Below are 12,769 nucleotides of genomic sequence, written 5' to 3' on the forward strand. Positions count from 1 at the left end.
CAAGAATGAATGTACGAAAAAGGGAATTCGACCTAGGTATAATTAAGCAAGCACACCACGTACCCTAGTCAACTTGGCGTAACCAAACCCATGTATGATATCAGAAAGTTAGCGATGCACCTATATGATTGTGTTGTGGATTCCCCTATGTTTATCGATTTGTTATTTCAACCAAAACTAATGAAAGAAAAGGAACATTTTAGTTCGTTTGTTCTTGAAGCAAACCAAAACTAACTAGTATTGCTAATTAGTGATCCGCCATTTGGTTGGCGATGAGGGTTTATTTGGGACTTCTTCTAAAATAACTAAAAACGCTTTCTAATAACAAAAAAATATCCATGAGTGTGTTTGACAGATTAGCTTAAAAGTGTGTGAATTTAAAAGTGCTTTCTAGAGAAACATGTGCTTCTTTATGAAGCACTTCCAAGTGTTATTCAATAAACACTTGAACTTTTAATAAACATCAACTTGTTGCTTTACTTTCAATAAAAGCACTTATGAGCAAAAATGATTGGAGAACGTCCCAATATATGTATCTTTCTCTCACACATATCAGATGGGAACACGGTGCTAACACCAGGGAGAAAGGCGGATTTGTGATGACAAGGGCCGAAAGGCTTCATGTTCTCGTTTTATTTTAGTACCAGCATTTGCTTTCTGGACTTGTAATTTTGACTTCTTGCTAATTAGTACTACAGTATAATGATATTTCTTTTCATTTGTACTATAGTCTAGTCCTATAGTCTTATGTTTAATTCTCAACAAAAGCAAATTCAAACCAAATATTATAACTAGCATATGGTGAAGTTTAGCCCACATCCTCACCCTTTATCTTAGAGACTATCAAAATCTATTGGAAAAACAATTTTCACTCCTGTGTGCTGAATGAGAGACGAAATCATATGCAGCCAGTAAAGCCAAAGGAAAAACCGCATCTCAGCTCCGCAGCACCTCGTTTATGGTTTCCCCAATCTCACACATTGCAAAACACAACAGAAATACAACGCAATCATGTTTGATCTGGGAATCGATATCAAAACAATCTAGCAAACCTTGTCACCACACATTTTATATATAGCACCAACCAAAACTGTCCGACAACTTCCCTTTTCCTTCTTTTTCAAGTAGAGTACTGTCAAACACGAGGGAATAACATATGCGATACATGAGAGGCCAACATTAACAGGTACAATTAACACTGGATCTAAAAAGAGGAGAAGCGTGCAAAGGGAAGATACACTACTCACATTGTGGGTCTAGACCAAGGGTTGGTTTGGTATTGCTGTGTTTTGAAAAAAAAACTGCTTCTGCTGTGCTGTGAGAATAAACAGCTGTGAAATAAAACAGCAGAGTGTTTGGTAAACTTTTTTGTAATAGTGCTTTTGAAAAAAAAAAAAAAAAACAGTATTATAGTGTTTGATAAACTTTTATGTAAAACAGATGTAAAAAAAAACCGGTTTTTCAAAGCTGGGTTTTGCAGCTTCTTGTTTTTGGCTTTTTTTCACCTAAAACTATGAAAAAAAACTGAAGCCGAATGTTTACCAAACACAAAAACAGCTCCCAGCTTTTTTTGATACCGGCTTTTTTTAGAATCAGCTCAGTACCAAACCAGGCCCAAGACTAGTTGATAATCAACAATATATAGATCTCTAATGAGTTCAAAGCTAACCATATTCCTTTATAAACAAGCCTCACAGGTAATTGAAGAACTACTTCCAACTAACTCCCCCTAGTGATCATCACTGCTTCCATCAACACACGATGCCTGCATCAAAAGAAGTTAAACATGCAACTTATCCCGTCAATAAGGACAAAATGACTGAACTGAAAAGAATGAAAAAAAAATAATACACGAACTATTGTGATCAGAATGAAATCAGAGTATGACATATGATTATAGCAGTTAACAATAATGACTAGCTCATCAATTATTAATCAAAGGACAAAAAATTAACAGGGGGTGTGTGGGAGGTAAAAACGGTGTGTGGATAACACCACCCAACTACTAATACACACAGACAGCTACCATGCGGATGAAGACTTCACTGTCTATGTTTCAATTGTACATCAGTGTGCCATAATAGTATACAGAGAAGAAGCTCATGAACAGATTGGTAAGGTTGGAGTTTCAAAGGAACCATTCGCAAAAAGGCCAGAAGGTTAACAATGAGACCAAATCATCATATAGAAGAAAACCGTGAAAAAATTGGCAGGACGATGGATTTTTCCCACAAATGTAAATGTTTTTCAATAACTCTGCAACAGATGCACACGAACATCTATCCCATATTCAAATATCTGCGACATTTACTAGCAATTCAGACATGCAAAACTTACAAACTCACGAAAACAGATCAGTCTCAAACTAACTTAAAGCATGCAATGTGATGAATTCAATAGATTTAAACAAACTAAAAGTACTTTCTAGAGAAACATGTGCTTATGTGAATTTAAAAGTGCGTTTGACAGATTAGCTTAAAAGTGTTTATGTGAATTTCCATGAGTGCATTTGACAGATTAGCTTAAAAGTGTTTTTGTGAATTTAAAAGTGCTTTCTAGAGAAACATGTGCTTCTTCATGAAGCACTTCAAAGTGTTTTTCAATAAACACTTGAACTTTGAATAAACTTCAACTTGTTGCTTTACTTTTAACAAAAGCACTTATGAGCAAAAATGATTGGAGAAAGTCCTAATGTAAGCATCTTTCTCGCACGCATATCAGACGGGAACACGGTGCTAAGACCAGGGAGAAAGGCGGATTTGTGATGACAATGACCGAAAGGCTTCATGTTTTCGTTTTATTTTAGTACCGGCATTTGCTTTCTAGACTCGTAATTTTGACTTCTTACTAATTAGTACTACAGTCTAATGATATTTCTCTTCATCTGTCATACAATCTAGTCCTATAGTCTTATGTTTCATTCTCGACAAAAGCGAATTCAAAAGCAATGTGATGAATTCAATAGTTTTAAACAAACTAATCAATTCAGCCTAAATTACATCAGTAGAGCAGTCATAAAATCAATCAAAGCAAGCAAAGCAGAAAAACACTTGACTGAACACTTACAATCCATATGAGAAAACAAGCCTCCCAGCTTCCCGCCCTCACACCTTCAAAAGCTGCATCTTGTTAGAATATGCAATGGAAATCCAATCAGGCTGTGCAGCAGACCACTGCAGCTGATTAATCTCCGCACCTGCGGAGTACATCGACATGGGGTCGATTCCATTCGGCCCAGCAACCGTGGGCAGGTCCCAAATAAGCGCCTGAGTGTCATCCCCAGCAGAGCAAATGTGCCTACAACTCTGGGGGCCCCAAGCAATAGCATTTACACTACCTCGGTGCCTCTCCAGCTCCGCCACTGGCATGGTCGGCGATCGGATATCCAAGATCACAACTTTATTGCTGTCCATCAGAATTGTAGCCATGTACCTCAAATCCTGCTTGTTCCAAGCCAATCGGAGCAAAGGGGTATCCGGCTGAGGGCTCTCGTAGATGATCGTGGAGTGCTCCTTGTCCCTCAAATCGAAAATTCTCACCGACCCATCTGCCGAAACCGAAGCAAAAACCCTAGCTTCCCCCCACGCGATATCGTATACCTCTTCATCGTGCGCAATCAGCTGGGTTTCGACGACCCCCCTTTTCAATGTCCCAAATTGTGCAGGTTGTGTCGATGCTGGAAGTCCCAATTCGCCGGGGCTCGATGTCGTTCCAATCGAACGACGTCAGTGGGGCGCAGAACTCGCTGGTCCTGCTGTTGTTTAACACCTGGATGGGCTCGACGGAGGAGTCGCCGACCTCCCAGAGGCGGAGGTAGTCGCCGGAGGAAGCAAAGAGTTCATTGGTTTTATTGAAAGGGTATCCGGGTCGAAGGAGATGATGTCGACCCGGTTCGAGTACTCCTCGATAAAGCTGCCGACGGCGATCAGATGGTGCTGGTGGCGGGTTCGGGTTTGGGGCGAGGCGAAGGCCATGGCGTATAGCGGGTACGGCGACTCGTACGTCACCGAGCTCTCCTGTCGGAGATGCGATTCTTGCGTAGAGTTCTCCATTTTCTTCCTCAAATTTTCTCGGGAAAGTGACGGAAAAGTTGTCGAGAGGGAGAAGAGGTAGTCTGGGGGAAGGTTTCGGGTCGGGTTTCGGAAGAGTGGGTTGTTCGCGTTTGGAGTTTGGAAGGAAATGCGCGAAGAGATTTGGGAAGCAGGCGATTCCAACTCCAGAAACGACGTGTAGTTTGCGCGCGCGAAACTGAAAAGTTAGTTGGTCACCAAAGTCAAACTGTCAAAGTAGCTAGTGTGTGCTCGCACACGTATTTTGACTGGACTTCTCCATGGGCTTTGATTTTATTTGGGCCTACATGTACATGTGATCCAGTATAAGAAATGATTTGGGCCTTGATTATATTTAGGCCTAAATGTACCTGTGATCCAGTATAGAGAAGTCCAGTCACATGTTCGGGCCTGAAAGTGTTGGTCATGGCTAACAATACTTGGTAGTATTTGGAAGGGGAGTGACTTTAGCTTATAGTCCTACATCAGGCATCACTTATTGTACATAAAATTTGTGCACAGCACAACAATTCATTATCATGTGTGAAGGAAAATCATGGATCTTGATGCATAAAGCTAGATTAACTTAGACTCGATCGTAAAATCACACAAACGTACTAGAACACGAGATGTATCACGGTTTGCAGAAGTTGAGCTACGTTAATATTGGTGTAGTTTCGATTGAGAGTAAAGTAACAGAGTAACTAAGGTTTAAGATACAAGGCTACGTTCACGTTGGTGTACTTTTCATTGAGAGAGTAAAGTAACTAGAGTAAAAGATATAGTGAGAGGCCCCTCCAAAAATGAGGGTGAGGAAATCATTATAGGACAATGGTAGGAAATCTTTATTGGACAATGGTTTCCAGAGTTGTCACAGTATTATCAATTCATTCAAAGTAATGTGTGAAGTTGTTAAATGTTGTATCTTGAAATTTTTTTTCTATGAACAATATCTTTAGTTTAGCAATTAAAAGTAAGGTAGTGCTATTCACATACTTATTTTTACCTCTTACACAACCCTCTCGATTTACAGTAGTTAATTCAAGAAGATCAATAGACAAAAGTTAACAAGAGTGTGAGGGACGTAAAATATTTCTGATAGGGGTCCCTATTTAGGCACTCACATCACCATCACCAACTTTGAGGAAATGTTTGGGTCCTTAAAGGAATATTGTTTGCAATGGAATGTCCTTGTAGTATAATTTTTTAATGTAGGGACTAAAATATTAAAAAAACATTGTTCACTTCGTTGGAGTATTGTGGTTGTTAATAAATGCAAAAAACTTATCTTTACCGTTGGTTTCCCATCGATTGAACAAACAAGGAAGCCGTTGTACAACATTCGCATCTGCATGGGTTTAAAAAACAAAAACAAAAAAGAGAAGCTGATGTGCAGCATTTCACTCAAAAAAAACAGTGGGCCCCTCTTTGAGTCCTATATACAGGTTTCACATTTAAAGATTTCTTAAAGTAGCCAGGGAGTCCTATATATTAAGATATTTTGAAGATCTCTATTCTGATCCTTTTGAAGACCTTTTGTTCCTATGTTTATGAACTATACCAATTTAAAATTCCTATTGAAGATGCTCTATGGAAAGTTACATCACACACTTGATGTTTTATGATAGTACACAAAAATTCGGCACACATGCCGTATGGACATTTCGTCATACATGCCGAATGGACATTTCGTCTCTTACAATAATACACAAAAATGAATGAGGAATCTCTTTGAATTTTCTTTGTGAGGATTCTGAGAATCCTTTAATCACGTTTGTTTATCGTAAATTGTGTGACCAGTTTTCGTCAGGTACTATTTATATTCAATTTTAAATAATAAAAATTACAATAATTTCTGACCGTACGATATACGATTAACGGATGTAGGATCCTCACAAAAAGAATCTGATTCCACAAAAATGACACGTGATGCTTAAGTATTACCTCATACACATGTTTCATGCAACAACACATCATTTCTAGCATTAGTAGCAAATTGATACCTTAATTTAAAGAAAGAAAGAAAACTATAAATATAAAACAATTATAAATTTGAAGGTGCTCCATCATGGGTTGTGTAAATAAATACTTGGGTCAATAGGTTGTTAGAGTGGCTCTTTTTATTTTTATTTATTTGCTTATGAACATGTTACAAATGTCTGGCGTATATTATGGTAGTGATTACAAAGTGCACTCAACGCAATTGTTGGCGGTAATAACGATTATTAAATTGCGACTATAGTTATGGACCGGATATTTTGGAGGAGAGCTGAAATCATAGAACCACCAATATCTTCACCAATTTGCAAGCAAAAATTATTAGGTTGTACACGAAATGTGGCTCCAATTTGAAGATGATAAACTTAGCGGGGCGGCAGTGAGTTTCTTCCTCATTCTTTGATCCCACAAACGCACTAGAAATTTTTTTTTTTTTTTTCGAGTTAATTTGTGGTTCAACTTGGGTCAATGTATGGAGAATTTTATATAAAACGTAATAACCGTTTCATCGTCACGTGATATCTCGATTTAGTAATATAATTTTATATGTTGAAACTTGCACATATCATTATCTAATTCAAACGGAATTACACCATCAAAGTAAATTAGTTCTATTATAAATTCTTTTTTATTAAGGTGACAACATTTTAATAGCTTGACTTACATGTCTTGACCTTGTGACATCCTAGCCAAGAACCTGTCATCATCTATGGCCAATAATGCGAATTTGGATCTAATTCGGATTCAAATTGTAGGAATTTTAAGTATTCTTATATCTTAATTATTTATCATATATTATGTGATTAGAAATTATTTAAATTTTAATATTTAAAATTAAATATAAATAGTAACAAATAAAACCTAACTACATTATGTATAATGAACAACTAAAATACGAACACCTCTAAAATATCCACAAGGAAAATTCCAAAATGATGCTCTTCCCAATAATGCGTTCCAATTCGGTGCAAGTTGGGAGGTCGATAGGACGTGGGAGTCATTGACTAGATCAGTAGACCAAGTCACCACGCTTGTCAGTTTATGTTGATGGCACCGAGAGACTCGCCGGTGGTGGCGTAGCTTTTGTCCCTCGGGTAATGTCATCACCTCGTCATGGTATGACGCGCAACGCGGTTGCAAATATGACGTCATAACCTTGCATCAAAATAGTAGCATTGGGTTCCATTCCATAGATTAACCATGATTTCCAGTTTTTCGAGGGCATGGGGGACTTAATTGATCGTGCTATGTCTAATTAACAATTGCTAATTACGATAATATGTCTAATTAACGGTCTCAAAATCTCCTAAATGGACGGAAACTACAAATATTATAATGCAATTGGGTGTTAAAAAAAAAGTTTAGATGCTGCTTGTGGTGCTCCCTCCATGGATGGAGATGGTGCGATTGCTATCTTGGGAAGCCAAACTTTACTAGCCAAAGCTTAGTGGGATGCGGACTTTGTATCAGTAAAGCTGACTTTTCCTCACTACGTTCAAATTCCCAAGAATTCATAGAACTATGAGTATTTTAGGTTTATATCTCTGGTTACATATGATCGTGATATATGAGAATTTTTCGCTTTAAAAGTCATTTTCTCAAAGTTTAAGGTACAAACGAACATGGACAAGACACAGATGATGATGAGTATGATTGGTGTAATCTCTGATAGTATAAGAGCATGACACGTATGTATCTGCCGTGATTTCAATAGTTAATTGTATAAAGTACAGCAGATTTGGACAAAAGATGCAGAACTTTTGAGTATCGATGAGGGTATATAACACAGGAGCATCGCATCTGTTGCCGACGTGCCATATGTACTGTAGATAACTTTAGTTTTGAGCTGATTAATTTCAAGTTTGAAATTGAAGTGTGAACAAATTTTAAAAAATTCCACATATTGTTGGCCATTGTATGTCTACCAACCCTAATTATCTTTTTTTTTTTTTTTTTTTTTTTTTGAAGAAACCCTAATTATCTTGTCGCTATGTGGTCATCGATCGTAATAGAAAGTAATGGAATAAACCACTAATTATCTTGTCTTTAATAGAATAAACCACTAAACAAACCTATTGGGGATGAAATGATCATAAAGGTAGCCGACAATAATAGTCACTAACAACGGTGGACTAAGGAGAAAAGCCAATCTTATAGAATTTTAGGGTTAGTATTTCTTAATGATTATGATGGGAACGCCAGAGGCTAGGACTAAAGATAGCAATTCAATCCTTTAAACTCAATAACCGTGAAAAACCGCTTGAATGGGGCGAGTTTGGAGATGAATATTCGGATATGGATAAAAACAAGAAATATTATCTGGTTACGATTTTGGATATGGTTATATAGGTCCCTGATTCGTATCTGGCTCCGAATCTGTCAAGAATAATATAATCTAATATATATATTCACAAGTATTGAAATTACTTGATAATTTGTTCTGTCGTTCTACCGGTTTGTTTTTGTTATCCCTTCCCTTTTTTTCCGTACCAATTTGCTTAACTTGCTATCTATTAGGTTTATCATGAACACCTCCAAAATATGTTATGCTTTCGATGACTTGGATGTGAATATTTAATGACAAAATTAGCATCTATTAAATTATAATGTGTTGGTTAAACAATTTTTTTTTTTTTTTTGCATTGACGAGATAAATATAATTGTTAGGTGATGAGAAATTTGTTACCCGGTATATATGATTTCGGATAATCTTCAACTGTTAATTTGTCATTTTGAGTGTGGTTAATCTTTATGATGGTAGAGATTGATACGATATTTTCGTTTGCAAACCAAATCGTTGTAATATCTAGCTAGGGCATGTTAATACTGTACTGATTGGTCGTATACCTACGGGACCCACCGCATAAATTATGGCACATGGGATGGGGTGGGATGGCACCTAACCGGAGCAAGTTCATTCGGACCAGTTTTTCTGCCGCCATATTAACAGGGACCATTGGTGTTTTGTCGGTCGCATGCTCACATGCTCACATGCTCACATGCCTGCATATATATACGTCTACCTCTGGCAGCCCTGCACGTTTCGAAACTTCTCCTGTCCTGTAGCATCAAAGAAACAACAAACATTTATACTTAACTGCTCAAAGAAAGAAATAAAAATTACTACTCAAAGGTTAGATTTTTGTGTGTATAATCAGAACAGTTTATATTATAAATCACTTAATAAGGATAGTCTCAGTAAAAAAATAATTAAGACTCAGGTTCTTTAGTTATCATACTATATATAAACAGTTAAACAAAATTGGTAAAAATATTACAAACTGTCTACATATTTGTTACAATAGATTGACTAAAGTTTTAATTCTTTTTTTTTTTCGCAGAGACAATCTTTGACATAATGATTCATAATATGTCAGGTTCTCATCATAAGTACAAAACTCTGTGATTCGAACATAAAAAAAAATTTAAGTTGAAGTTTTTACACATTCTTGAGTAGCCAAATTGTTCAACAACAAATACTAACTGACAGTCAAACCGTCCTGTTTTACTTTTAGGGCCAGCATGCAGTCATGAAGTGGGGAGGGAGATCTTATCCATAAAACTATCATCCTATTTCTACACCATTGATTCCTTTTCCACGGCTTAGCCTTAGAGATTGGATTGTATTTTACTCTCACCACTGCAAATATGAATGGTATGTAATTGATCGATCGATTGTTTTGTTCGGAAAGATAAGATTAGAACGTTTGTAACACCACACATGAGAGATAAGCTAACCCTCTGTAGATGATTAATACCAAAAGGTATAACTAGTACTATGACATGGTTGAAGTTTTCTATACGTCAAAAATTAATCATGAGCATAATCCATTAGTATTAGCAGCCCAAAACACACGCAGCAATGTCATAGTCTCATGGATTGAATGATAAACAACACGATGCCATAGATTGTCATCTTTTAGGGTTTTTAGCTATGATGTATACTGGTCATTTCTAATCCACACAAAAACCGCGTTTTCCACACTCCATGGCTGATGCAATTGCATGCACTTCCAATTGCTAGACGTTGATAGCGCAGAGGGCGGTGGTAACTTTCTGTGAACCAATGGTTAATTGGCAATGGTGCAGGTTTAGATTTTTGCGAATCTAAATAGTAGGCCATGTGTAAGTTATGCAACGTATATTTGAGGGTTCTTTGAAAGATAATAGAATCCACCAATTATATATCTTCCCTCCCCTTGGGATCTATCAATGCACAAAGTGAACAAAAAGTAAATTAAATTTGGAAGCAAAGCAATTACCGAGTTTTGTTCGAGCTAGCAACATTTTCACTTATTTTTTTATTTTAATCTTTTTATTTTTATTTATGTCACGGATATTTTATTTGTACAAAAAACAAAAAAATGTAATTATTTGTAAGGTGGCGTGCAAAATGGTGCACTTTTTCTTTTCTTTACTTATTTTACTGAACTGGAAAGATAGAGCGAGTTTTTGCTTTAGGGATTAGGTGATTGTGAGCATTACACTGTAGTTGAATGATTGTGATTTAATCTGTGTTTGTTTGAGTCTAAATCAGAGATAACAACGTGTTACACAAAGTTTATTATTAAAATCCAAATATTAATAATAATTAATGTGTTGGTAATGCTCACCTAGACTGGTGAGCATAAATGCTCTCCAAAAGATATGGCGAATCTTTTTAATTTGTTCGGACAAAGGTTCTACTCTAGAATACAAGAAAACTTTCATTGTAACAAGAACACGGATAGTACACCACGTGTCTTATGTAAGTAGCGGAAAATTTTATTTTTTAAGTTATTAACATTTTAACACACATATCCCACCATTTGTATAGTAACACGTGATGTATCACCTCGTGTGCTAGTCACACTGAAAAATTTCTCCTCGAATTCAACCAGCGCTTAGCAATCCATGCATAAAATGAAAGTAGTACTTCCGGTGGGTTTTTTATGCATGTCTAAGAATCTGATCAAGGAAGAGAGCCTCCCTGAAGCTTTCTCATTTGCAATTCCAGTACGTTCCCCTTAATCTTCCTTATAAACGAACTAAGGTCCCACCTTCCATTTGTTTGTTTGTTTGTTTAATTAATTAATTAATTTTTTAATCAAGTAAGATATGTTCATTGCATTAAAAACTAGCCTCAATAAGAATTGGATAAACAAGTAACAGGGCCAAGCAAAATGAGAACGGTAACCAAAGATACAACGGGAGGTCCACAGAAGCTTAAGCTCGAAGGCTGCAAAAATTAAAAATAAAAAAACCCTAATCTCTTGCAGAAAAAACCACACTACCGCCACCGACACATCTTCGGAGGAAGCCAAATTCCGAACCGAGAAAGTAGACATCAGATCGAAGTCTCTTCACGAACCCCTTCAAATATATACAAATAAAGAAACATATGGGTAGAGAGTGAGGCTAAGAGGTATGTAAAATACACAACACTTGGCCTTTATGGGGATCCGACATGCCGGTTTGAGGAAGGGAAGTGAAGGAGGGCAGTAGATATGATATCTAATTTCTATTAAGAGCCTGCCGATTCGAGCACATGGTGGGATGGAGATAAAGTATCACAGCTAGGGAGGGGGAGGAACGAAAATTTAAAGACCAAAAGTAATAAAAGCGGGCAAAATGTGACGGATAAGAAGCATGAAGCCCAAATATGAGACAAGCTCAGGAGATGTTGAGACCCGGCTCAAGAAAAATTGAGATAAAACTCAAAGGATAACCGAGAATGAAAACGAAGGAAGGAGACTAGAAAAGGAGAAGGAAGAAAAAGTGGATGCAGGAAGGGAGAAAGTGAAGAGGATATGACAGCGGAGGAAAATAAGGAAAAGGTAAAAAAGATAAGAGGAAATGAGGGGAAAAAAGGAATAATGCGCTGCTGCCTGGCCCGAGCAAAGCAAGGGGTGGCGGCTGAGCAGTTCACATGGAGAAAGAGAGAGACCGTATCTTGGTTTGCCTCGTTATCTTAAAGCAGTTCCAGCGTGTGAAACCTCCCCCCAGGCAATACACTATGCTATCCACCCAGTGAATAGTAATCACCTTTTGCATCTCCACCGTTGCATTTCAATAGCCCTGACAATAGGCAATAAAATATTAGTATTTTTTTATTTATAAAATAATACAAAATAATTTTAATTGTAATTTCGGATAAGATTTTTAATCGTTCTCATTGTGCCACGTTTCATTATCCGAAAAGTTATTAAATAATACAAAATAATTTTATTTGTAATTTTGAATAAAATTTTTAATCGTTTTCGTTGCACTACTTGTCATAAAATCGGAAAAGACAATTATTGGTGATGGATTTCTGATAAAAATTTTAATCGCACTCGTTACACCACGTGTCATTATCCGAAAATACAATTATTGGTAATGGATTTCTGATAAGATTATTAACCAATCACGTTGCGCCACGTGTCATAATATGTTTACAATATTTGAGGATAGATTTCCATCATATTTTTAACAAATGACTGCATGCCACGTTATCCGAAAATACAATTATTGGTGATGGATTTCTGATAAGATTATTAACCAATCACGTCGCGCCACGTGTCATAATCTGTTTACAATCTTTGAGGATGGATTTCTATCAGATTTTTAACGAATGACGACATGCCACGTGACATTATCTACAACCTAATCATTTCTGAATCCTCTATATAATCTACCATCCATCCTCACAAATCTCACACCAATTTTCTCAAGATCTCTATCATTATTCATAGTTTTTGCTT

The 12,769-nt window shown here is 36.8% G+C and overlaps 1 pseudogene; it reads right to left on the reverse strand.

The window, feature by feature from the left end:
• Window positions 1-772: 772 nt before the first annotated feature.
• On the reverse strand, window positions 773-4,190 carry LOC137734798 (protein TRANSPARENT TESTA GLABRA 1-like; annotated as a pseudogene).
• Between the last annotated feature and the right edge of the window lie 8,579 nt (window positions 4,191-12,769).

Source organism: Pyrus communis, chromosome 5, assembly GCF_963583255.1.
Source record: "Pyrus communis chromosome 5, drPyrComm1.1, whole genome shotgun sequence".
NCBI lineage: Eukaryota > Viridiplantae > Streptophyta > Magnoliopsida > Rosales > Rosaceae > Pyrus > Pyrus communis.